The sequence below is a fragment of the Tachyglossus aculeatus genome, chromosome X1 (genome assembly GCF_015852505.1).
Source record: "Tachyglossus aculeatus isolate mTacAcu1 chromosome X1, mTacAcu1.pri, whole genome shotgun sequence".
NCBI lineage: Eukaryota > Metazoa > Chordata > Mammalia > Monotremata > Tachyglossidae > Tachyglossus > Tachyglossus aculeatus.
Genome location: NC_052101.1, coordinates 117,192,842 through 117,204,995, shown reverse-complemented (window position 1 = coordinate 117,204,995; position 12,154 = coordinate 117,192,842).

The window sequence follows — 12,154 nt, the reverse complement described above, 5'->3', positions numbered from 1 at the left end:
CCACAACCGGGTAGATGGAGGGGAACCAATGGACGTGATCTATTTAAAATGCCAAAAGGTCCCCGATAGGATGCTGCACCAAAAAGCTGAGTCGTCATGAGATGGGGGTCTGGGGATTAAAAAGCCGCTAGAGACCTGGACAGAGGCCATGCCCTGTTCCCGTAGGCTTTCCCCCCGCCGGCCCTGCTTCACGGAGGTGGGGGGGGGGGGGGGCGGTGATTGTCCTTATTGATGTAACGCTGCAACTGACGCCACTAGCTTTGCCTTCGTGGATTTTGGGCCAGGGCAGGTAGCTGTAGCTACTCCCCCCACCACCCCCAACCTCTTGGAGCCAGGGTGGCGGCTCTACCCCCTACCCTGGGCCAGTAGGAGTCGGGCCAGTGACTCATGGGGCTCCTGCTGTTCTCGCCAGACTGCTCTTACCACCACCTGGGGACAAGACAGCCCCTTTCTCTGGGCACGAAGCTGCCTCGGCGAGCAAGTGGCCCACTGATGATAAGCTTAGGGGCATTCTGTGCACCAGAATGGGGAAGGGGAGAAGGTGGGTAGCAGAGTAAGGTCGTTGATATGGATGCTTCCCCACCCACTGTTTCCAGAACACCATACTAGGTAGGCACTACTAGGACGGTGGTAATGACAAAAGAGCCTCCTGTTTAAAGTGACAGGTGAGCCTCGGTCCTGTAGGAGACCTTGGGCCTGAGAACTTATGCAAAATGAGAGATAGGGCCTTAAATAACCTATTACCTTCCTCTCTCCCCCTGTGGCAGGAGCTGGGCCATGACTCACTGCAGGCATCCTAGGGGCATTTGACTCAGTGGCCAGTACAGCTCTGGTCAGGTGAGCTGGGGGGAGGCAGGTCTCTTTATGGCCTCTTTTCAGATTAGCGAGGGATAAATGGTGGGGATTCCCCAGGGAGTGGTGCTAGAACTGGTTTTAATGTCTTCATAAACGATCTGGCAGAGGGAGTGTTCAGTGAAACCTCCCAGTTTGCAGATGCCACAGAGCCTTTGCGGGCGGTGGGAGGCCGGACAGATTGGGACAAACTGCCGGAAGGTCTCCAGGAGCTGAAGGAGAGGCCAGAAAATGGCAGGCAAGCTTCAGTGTGAGCCCGTGCCAGGGGACGCCCCCAGGGAGAAATTATCCAAACCACAACTCCAGGATGAGGGGTTTGGATTTCCCAGTCACATCTGAGGAAAGAAAGAGATCTCCGTGTCATGGTTGACTGTCCTTTTACACCATCGGTCTAGTGTGTGGCAGCTGCAGAAGCGGCCAGAACACAGCAGATGAGCTGCAGTGTGAGCACGTGCAAGGGAGAAAATCCAAATTTACAAGTGCAGGATTGTGGGCGTGGAGCAGTCAGTCACAACTCTGGGTCGGGGAGGGAGGGAAGAGAGAGAAGGGTGGGAGTCTTGGAGTCCTGGGGGTTGTTCTTTAAGTCCTTGGTTCATAAGTAGCTGCTCAAAAGGTCAACGGTGCTGAGCATCACCGGGAAGGGGATAGAAACCCACCAATTGGATTATGATCCTCTGCACAACTGTGATGGATATGTTTGCCCCCGGCCCGGCCAACATATCGCATGCCATTTTTGGTTGCTCCGGCTTAGGAAGGTCAAAACAGAACTGAGGACACCGTGGAAAACAGCAATCAAAAAGATGTGGTTTCCGTGTGAGGATAAGGCTGAAAATTAGGATTATTTCAGCAGGTTTACCCTCTTAACTGCACCTCCCTCGTTGACTCTCCCATCTCTGGTTCATGGTTCACGCCCACCCCCACCCCTTTTTATTTGTTGAGCGTTTACTTTGTGTCAAGCACTGTTCTAAGCACTGGGGTAGATACAAGGTAACCAAGTTGGGGACAGTCCCTGTCCCACACCGGACTCAACAATAGGTGGGAGAACAGGTATTTCATCCCCATTTTACAGTTGAGGAATCTGAGGGCACTGAAGTTAGATGACTTGTCCAAGGTCATACAGCAGGTAAGTGGCAGGGCCGGGTTTAGAACACAGAACTTATGACTCTAAGGCCCGTGTTCTTTCTACTTGGCCCTCCCTCCCTGCCTTCAGAGGGCACCTCTTCTCCAGGCCTTCCCTGCTTCAATCCCAATTTATCATGCCCCTCCCATCAGCCACTGTAGCTCATAGCCGGTATAGCTGTTGATTTGCCTACTCTGGTTTTTATCATTTGCCTCTCTGCTGTTACTCTTGATCAGTGGTATTTATTGAATGCTTACTATGTTCAGAGCACTGTACTAAGCACTTGGGAGAGTACAACAGAATTAGCAGACACGCTCCCCGCCCCTAACGAACTTACGGTCTAGAGGGAGAGACAGATATTAATATGGATAAGTAAGTGTTTTATAATATTTAAAGATACGTACATAACTGCTACAGCTATACCCTGCTTTTAACTGGTTCCAGGAAAAAAAGTGTTAAAGGAGCAGTGAATGAAGTATAGTTTCCCACAGGAATTAATGTCAAGAGCATTAATGTATTTCTGAGATCCAAAAAGTGGACATCAATAAATCAATCAATCATATTTATTGAGCACTTACTGTGTGCAGAGCACTGTACTAAGCGCTTGGACATAATAATAATAATAACTGAGGTGTTTGTGTTTATTCTGTGCCAAGGCTGGGGGAGATAAAATGTCATCAGGTCAGACACAGTACCTATTCTACATGAGACTCACAGTCTAAGGGGGAGTGAGAACAGGTATTTAATCCTAATTTTAAAGATGAGGAAACTGAGACACTGAGAATTTAAGTGAGCTGCCCAAGATCACACAGCAGGCAAGTGCTTAGAACAGTGCTTTGCACATAGTAAGCGCTTAATAAATGCCATTAAAAAAAAAGTGGCAGACCTGGGATTAGAATCCAGATCATTTATTCATTGTCATTTATTGAGCACTTACTGTGGGCAAAGCACTGTACTAAGTGCTTGGGAGAATACAATATAACAATTAACAGACACATTCTCTGCCCACAATGAGTTTACAGTCTAGTCTAGTCCTCTGACTCTCAAGCTCTTTCCACTAGTTCATGCCGCTTCTCATGCAGTGTATATATATATATATATATATATATATATATATATACTGCCACATATATATATATATATATATACTGCCACATATATATATATATACTGCCACTCAACCCTCAACCAAGCTAAATCTACAACTCAGTGCATCCCCCCCGCCCCAACACCCTTTAAGGTTTTTCAGGGCATAAATATGTCCCAAAGAATGAAAACCAGGTGGCAATACAGACCTTGAATCTGAAGAGCCAGCCTACCTAAATCAGGATGCCCGGTCACCTTGGAGTTGTGGTCCATTCAGACCAGTATCCTGCCTCTTACATTGAAGGAACCATGTAACGATTGCCCTCCCGGACACCCATCCTCACAGACGGTCTACCCTTACAGTTTTTCCCCTGGTCCTCTCATTCCTGGATTTATCCCAAACTCTCCTGAGCCTACTGCTATTTTCACCCATACAACCTCCCGGGGAAGCAGATCGCCTATGCTTACCACTTGCTACGTGTCCACACTTCCATGCTTTTGCAACCTTCACTTATATCTCCTCACAACTTGTCTTTCCATCATCCACAATCCCATCACCACGTTTACCAGGCCAGACCAGAGGCGCTACTTCTCTCACTGATACAGCCTCACCTTCAAACTGGGTGCGGATCACCATACGAAATGCTTGGGAGCCAAAGGGAAGTCAAAGAGAAGGTTGCTCTCGTCAAGGAGCTTACAATCTAATGGGGGAGTCAAGGGAACTTAAATTGTCAAAAATATATTTGGGGGATCCCCAGCTCACATCTCCTTCAAGGGGGCCTTTTCCGATTTAGCCCTCTTTTCTGGGTCATCCTTGCATTGGGTTCAAAATGCGTTTGATATTCACCCCAGTCTCAGCACCAAAGCACTCACGCCCATATCTATAAATTATTTATTTGTATTAATATGTCTCCCCTTCTAGGCTGTCATCTCCCCGTGGGCAGGGAACATGGCTGCTATCTCTGTTATATTGGAGTCTCCCAAGTACTTAGTACAGTGCTCTGCACGCAGCAAGAGCTCAAATACTATTGATTGAGTGAATTGATTGAATGATAACAGTCTTCTTGTCTTGCTCCTTGGTGATAGCAGGGCTGCTTTTTCAGGCTGAGATTTCTCTCAAGTTTACCTAGGCTTTGACACCTCCCTTCCCTTCAATCTATGACTAAAGCCTATTTCATAAACTTAGCACTGGCTGTTTTTTCATTGAATGAGACATGAAAGAACACTGAAAAATGTACACTTTTAAAAAAAAATCTTAGTCAAAGGCTTCTATTAATTGTCCTGTAATTATATTGAGTTTTTAAAATCACTGTTGATTTTTTTTACGATACTTGTTCAGTGCTTATTATATACCAGGCACTGTACTAAGCGCTGGGGTAGATACAAGCTATATGTATATATCTTGGTTCTGTACCCTTTAGACACTTGAAATTCACCCAACTCTCAGCCCCACAGAACTTAGGTATAGATGTGTAATTTATTTCTTGATATTAATGTCTTTCCCCCTCTAGACTTTAAGCTCGTTGTGGACAGGGACTGTGTCTACCACCTCTGTTATATTGTACTTTTCCCAAGTGCTTAATCTAGCGCTCTCTATACATTAAGCGCATCGGGCCACGCTGTTTCTTTCATTCATTCATTCATTCAATCGTATTTATTGAGCGCTTACTGTGTGCAGAGCAGTGAACTACACGCTTGGGAAGTACAAGTCGGCAACATATAGGGACGGTCCCTACCCAACAATGGGCTCACAGGCTAGAAGGGGGAGACAGACAACAAAACATGTAAACAGGTGTCAAAATCGTCAGAACAAATAGAATTAAAGCTAGATGCACATCATTAACAAAATAAATAGAATAGTAAATGTGTACAAGTCAAATGGACTAATAAATCTGTACAAATATATATGTGCTGTGGGGAGGGGAAGGAGGTAGGGTGGGGGGGATGGGGAGGAGGAGAGGAAAAAAGGGGGCTCAGTCTGGGAAGGCCTCCTGGAGGAGGTGAGCTGTCAGTAGGGCTTTGAAGGGAGGAAGAGAGCTAGCTTGGTGGAGGTGGGGAGGGAGGGCATTCCAGGCCATGGGAAGCGGGGGTCGACGGCGGGTTTCTTAATAATAATAATAATGGCATTTATTAAGCGCTTACTATGTGCAAAGCACTGTTCTAAGCGCTGGGGAGGTCACAAGGTGATCAGGTTGTCCCACGGGGGGCTCACAGTCTTAATCCCCATTTTCCAGATGAGGTAACTGAGGCCCAGAGAAGTGAAGTGACTTCCCCAAAGTCCCACAGCTGACAATTGGCAGAGCCGGGATTTGAACCCACGCCCTCTGACTCCAAAGCCCGGGCTCTTTCCACTGAGCCACGCTGCTGCTTCTCGCCCGGCTTCTGGGTGAGCCCTGGGGATCGTGAGTCCGGTCGGTGGAGGTCGAGGTTTGAATTGTATGCATTGAATTGTACTTTCCAAGCGCTTAGTCCAGTGCTCTGCACACAGTAAGCGCTCAATAAATACGACTGAATGAGGTTTACCTCCCCGAAAGGAGGCCTCGCCTTTTAATTCTCCGCTTCGGGCGTGCTTCCCCGCCAGCTCCTCCCCTCCTCCCTTTTCCCCTCCTCTGTGTTCATTCATTCATTCAATCGACTTTATTGAACGCTTACCGTGTGCAGAGCACTGTACTAAGCGCTTGGGAAGTCCAAGTCGGCAACAGCTAGAGACGGTCCCTACGCAACAACGGGCTTACAGTGTCCCCCTCGTCCCCCTCTCCATCCCCCCATCTTACCTCCTTCCCTTCCCCACAGCACCTGTATATGTTTGTACATATTTATTACTCTATTTATTTTACTTGTACACATCTATTCTATTTATTTTATTTTGTTGGTATGTTTGGTTTTGTTCTCTGTCTCCCCCTTCTAGACTGTGAGCCCACTGTTGGGTAGGGACTGTCTCTATACGTTGCCAGCTTGTACTTCCCAAGCGCTTAGTACAGTGCTCTGCACACAGTAAGCGCTCAATAAATACGATTGATTGATCGAGACAAAACAAGTAGACAGGCGTCAATACCAGCAGAATAGTTAGAGCTATCTTCACATCCTACCTCACCTCCCTTCTCTCCTTCTCCATCCCAGCCCGCACCCTCCGCTCCTCTGCCGCCCACCTCCTCACTGTACCTTCCATTCATTCATTCAATCGTATTTATTGAGCGCTTACTGTGTGCAGAGCACTGGACTAAGCGCTTGGGAAGTCCAAGTTGGCAACATCTAGAGACGGTCCCTACCCAACAGCGGGCTCACAGTCTAGAAGGGGGAGACGGAGAACAAAACAAAGCATATTAACAAAATAAAATAAATAGAATAAATATGTACAAGTAAAATAGAGTAATAAATATGTAGAAACATATAGACAGGTGCTGTGGGGAGGGGAAGGAGGTAAGGCGGGGGGGATGGGGAGGGGGAGAGGAAGGCGGAGCTCAGTCTGGGAAGGCCTCCTGGAGGAGGTGAGCTCTCAGTAGGGCTTTGAAGGGCCTGTCGCCTCTCCCACGTCCTCCCCCTGGCCTGGAATGCCCTCCCTCCGCACATCCGCCAAGCTAGCTCTCTTCCTCCCTTCAAAGCCCTACTGAGAGCTCACCTCCTCCAGGAGGCCTTCCCAGACTGAGCCCCCTTTTTCCTCTCCTCCTCCCCATCCCCCCAGCCCTACCTCCTCCCCACAGCACCTGTATATATGTTGGTACAGATTTATTACTCTATTTTACCTGTACATTATTTATTATTCTATTTATTGTGTTAATGATATACATCCAGCTTTATTTCTATTTATTCTGATGACACCTGTCCACATGTTTTGCCTTGTCTGTCTCCCCCCCCTTCTAGACTGTGAGCCCGCTGTTGGGTAGGGACCGTCTCTATACGTTGCCAACTTGTAGCAGCGTGGCTCAGTGGAAAGAGCCCGGGCTTTGGAGTCAGACGTCATGGGTTCAAATCCCAGCTCTGCCTATTGTCAGCTGTGTGAGCCCATATTTCATTCTGCTATCCGGGTCACTTTTCAGAAAAAAGTTCAGTCCATGTCGGCCCACTCCACAAGAAACTCCAGTGGCTTCCCATCCATCTCTGCATCAGACACTCTGCTTTACGGTATATGTATGTATATATGTATATGTGCTTGTACATATTTATTACTCTATTCGTACATATTCTATTTATTTTATTTTGTTAATATGTTTTGTTTTGTTCTCTGTCTCCCCCTTCTAGACTGTGAGCCCACTGTTGGGTAGGGACCGTCTCTATATGTTGCCAACTTGTACTTCCCAAGCGCTTAGTACAGTGGTCTGCACACAGTAAGCACTCAATAAATACGATTGAATGAATGAATGACTTTGGACAAGTCACTTAACTTCTCTGTGCCTCAGTTCCCTCATCTGTAAAATGGGGATTAAGACTGTGAGCCCCACGTGGGACAACCTGATCACCTTGTATCCCCCAGTGCTTAGAACAGTGTAAGCGCTTAACAAATACTATTATTATTAGTAGTATTATTATTGTACTTCCCAAGCGCTTAGTCCAGTGCTCTGCACACAGTAAGTGCTCAATAAACGTCTAGACTGTGAGCCTGCTGTTGGGTCGGGACTGTCTCTATACGTTGCCAACTTGTACTTCCGAAGCGCTTAGTCCAGTGCTCTGCATACAGTAAGCGCTCAATACATTTCTAGACTGTGATCCCGCTGTTGGGTAGGGACCGTCTCTATACGTTGCCAACTTGTACTTCCCAAGCGCTTAGTCCAGTGCTCTGCACACGGTAAGCACTCAATAAATAGGATTGAATGAATGGTGCTTATGGTGCTTATAGTGCTTATGGTGTGCAGAGCACTGTACTAAGCACTTGGGAGAGGATAATACAACAATAAACTGGTGCATTGTAGGGCCCTTAGCTGCAAGGAGTCCTCTCCCCCTCCCCCTCCCCCCCGCCCTACATTCTTCCCCTCCACACAGCACCTGTATATATGCTTGTACAGATTTATTACTCTATTTATTTTACTTGTACATATTTACTATTCTGTTTTATTTTGTTAATATGTTTGTTTTGTTGTCTGTCTCCCCCTTCTAGACTGCGAGCCTGCTGTTGGGTAGGGACCGTCTCTATACGCTGCCAACTTGGACTTCCCAAGCGCTTAGTCCAGTGCTCTGCACACAGTCAGCGCTCAATAAATACGATCGAATGAATGAATGAATGACTGTATATATGTATAATATATAATATGTATAATATATAATATATACAATACATATAATATATAATATATAATTATAATATATTATATAATATATAAACATTATATTATATATTATTATGCATTATAATATATAAATTATATATAATATATTATACATTATATTATGTGTATATACATGTATATATATTACCTGTATATATGTATATATGTTTGTACATATTTATTACTCTATTTATTTGTTTATTTTACTTGTTCATATCTATTCCATTTATTTTATTTTGTTAGTATGTTTGGTTTTGTTCTCTGTCTCCCCCTTTTAGACTGTGAGCCCACTGTTGGGTAGGGACCGTCTCTCTATGTTGCCAACTTGCACTTCCCAAGCGCTTAGTCCAGTGCTCTGCACACAGTAAGCGCTCAATAAATACGATTGAATGAATGAATGAATGACTGTATGTATGTATATAATATATAATAATTATATATCATTATATATAATAATGTATTATATCATATATTATTATATATTATAATATATGAACAATATATTATATTATGTATATGTGTGTATATATATTACCTGTATATATGTATATATGTTTGTACATATTTATTACTCTATTTATTTTACTTGTTCATATCTATTCCATTTATTTTATTTTGTTAGTATGTTTGGTTTTGTTCTCTGTCTCCCCCTTTTAAACTGTGAGCCCACTGTTGGGTAGGGACCATCTCTCTATGTTGCCAACTTGGACTTCCCAAGCGCTTAGTCCAGTGCTCTGCACACAGTAAGCGCTCAATAAATACGATTGAATGAATGAATGAATGACTGTATATATGTATATAATATATACTACATATAACATATTATAAATTATATTATATATTATATTATACATATATATTATAATATAAATGATATATTATATATTATAGATTTTATTATATATGTATATATATTGCCTATATATGTATATATGTTTGTACATATTTATTACTCTATTTATTTATTTTACTTGTTCATATCTATTCCATTTATTTTATTTTGTTAGTATGTTTGGTTTTGTTCTCCGTCTCCCCCTTTTAGACTGTGAGCCCACTGTTGGGTAGGGACCGTCTCTCTATGTTGCCAACTTGCACTTCCCAAGCGCTTAGTCCAGTGCTCTGCACACAGTAAGCGCTCAATAAATACGATTGAATGAATGAATGAATGACTGTATGTATGTATATAATATATAATAATTATATATCATTATATATAATAATGTATTATATTATATATTATTATATATTATAATATATGAACAATATATTATATTATGTATATGTGTGTATATATATTACCTGTATATATGTATATATGTTTGTACATATTTATTACTCTATTTATTTATTTTACTTGTTCATATCTATTCCATTTATTTTATTTTGTTAGTATGTTTGGTTTTGTTCTCTGTCTCCCCCTTTTAAACTGTGAGCCCACTGTTGGGTAGGGACCATCTCTCTATGTTGCCAACTTGGACTTCCCAAGCGCTTAGTCCAGTGCTCTGCACACAGTAAGCGCTCAATAAATACGATTGAATGAATGAATGAATGACTGTATATATGTATATAATATATACTATATATAACATATTATAAATTATATTATATATTATATTATACATATATATTATAATATAAATGATATATTATATATTATAGATTTTATTATATATGTATATATATTGCCTATATATGTATATATGTTTGTACATATTTATTACTCTATTTATTTATTTTACTTGTTCATATCTATTCCATTTATTTTATTTTGTTAGTATGTTTGGTTTTGTTCTCCGTCTCCCCCTTCTAGACCGTGAGCCCACTGTTGGGGAGAGACCGTCTCTCTCTGTTGCCCACTTGGACCTCCCAAGCGCTTAGTCCAGTGCTCTGCACACAGTAAGCGCTCAATAAATACGATTGAATGAATGAATGAATGACTGTATATATGTATATATAATATATTATAATTATATATTATATTATATATTATAACATATAAATAATGTAATAGAATATATATAATATAATATAATAGAATAGAAGCAGCATGGCTCAGTGGAGAAGAGCCTGGGCTTTGGAGTCAGAGGTCATGGGTTCAAACCCCGGCTCCACCAATTGTCAGCTGTGTGACTTTGGGCAAGTCACTTCACTTCTCTGGGCCTCAGTTACCTCATCTGGAAAATGGGGATTGAGACTGTGAGCCCCACATGGGACAACCTGATCACCTTGTAACCTCCCCAGCGCTTAGAACAGTGCTTGGCACATAGTAAGCGCTTAATAAATACCATCGTTAATATAATATATTATGTTATGTATATATGTATGTATATATATTAGCTGTATATATGTTTGTACATATTTATTACTCTATTTTACTTGTTCATATCTATTCCATTTATTTTATTTTGTTAGTATGTTTGGTTTTGTTCTCTGTCTCCCCTTTTTAGACTGTGAGTCCACTGTTGGGTAGGGACCGTCTTTCTATGTTGCCAACTTGCACTTCCCAAGCGCTTAGTCCAGTGCTCTGCACACAGTAAGTGCTCAATAAATACGAATGAATGAATGAATGACTGCATATATGTAATATAATATATAATATATTATATTATATATTATAATATATTATAATATATTATATATTTTATTATGTATATATGTATATATATAGCCTGTATATATGTATATATGTTTGTACATATTTATTACTCTATTTATTTATTTATTTATTCTACATGTACATATCTATTGTATTTATTTTATTTTGTTAGTATGTTTTGTTTTGTTGTCTGTCTCCCCCTTCTAGACTGTGAGCCCACTGTTGGGTAGGGACCGTCTCTAGATGTTGCCAACTTGTACTTCCCAAGCGCTTAGTCCAGTGCTCTGCACACAGTAAGCGCTCAATAAATACGATTGATTGATTGAATACAGTGCTCTGCACATAGTAAGCGCTCAATAAATACGATTGATGATGATGATTTATTTATTTATTTATTTATCTTACTTGTACATATCTATTCTATTTATTTTATTTTGTTCGTATGTTTGGTTTTGTTCTCTGTCTCCCCCTTTTCGACTGTGAGCCCACTGTTGGGTAGGGACCGTCTCTAGATGTTGCCAACTTGTACTTCCCAAGCGCTTAGTCCAGTGCTCTGCACATAGTAAGCGCTCAATAAATCCGATTGATGATGATGATGAATAAATGAATGACTGAACATCATCATCGGGTTCCCCCTCCCCGAGGGCGGGGCCGCGGTATGACGTCATCGCGGAGCGCCCTGCGGCGAGCCATTTAAAGGAGCCGCGCTCCCTTTTCCGCGGCTGCGGCGGCGGCGGCGGCGGCGGCGGCCGCCCGACTCCCGGTGAGTCCCGGCCCCCGGGGGAGTCGGGATCGTCTCCAATTCCCGCCCTTCCCAGCATCTTCTGGGCTCCGTATCTCCCTCCCCCTTAATGCCCCCGGCCTTCCTCTTTTCTCCGGCCGCTTCCCAGCCCTTGCCTGTCTTTTCCCTTGTCCTGCCCGCCGCCGCCTCCTCCTCCCCCCCCGCGCGGGATTCTTCCCTTTTCCACCCTCCCCTTCCCAGTATCTTTCCCGGCTGCTTTTCAAAACTTCCGTTCTTCTGGCCGCACCCCTGCGGCTCCTGCAGGTGGAACGAGCTGCGGCGGCGGCGGGGGAGGGGGAATGGGATGGGGAGGAGGAGTTTTTCCTCCTGATCATTCCCATAGGAGACCCCCCACTTCCCAGCCGGACTTTCTCCGGCTTCTACTCTTGCCCCCCGCCCGGGAGCTCCTGGAGTCGCGGGACTCTCTCCAGATCCGGGGCAATGGGGGCGAGGATAGT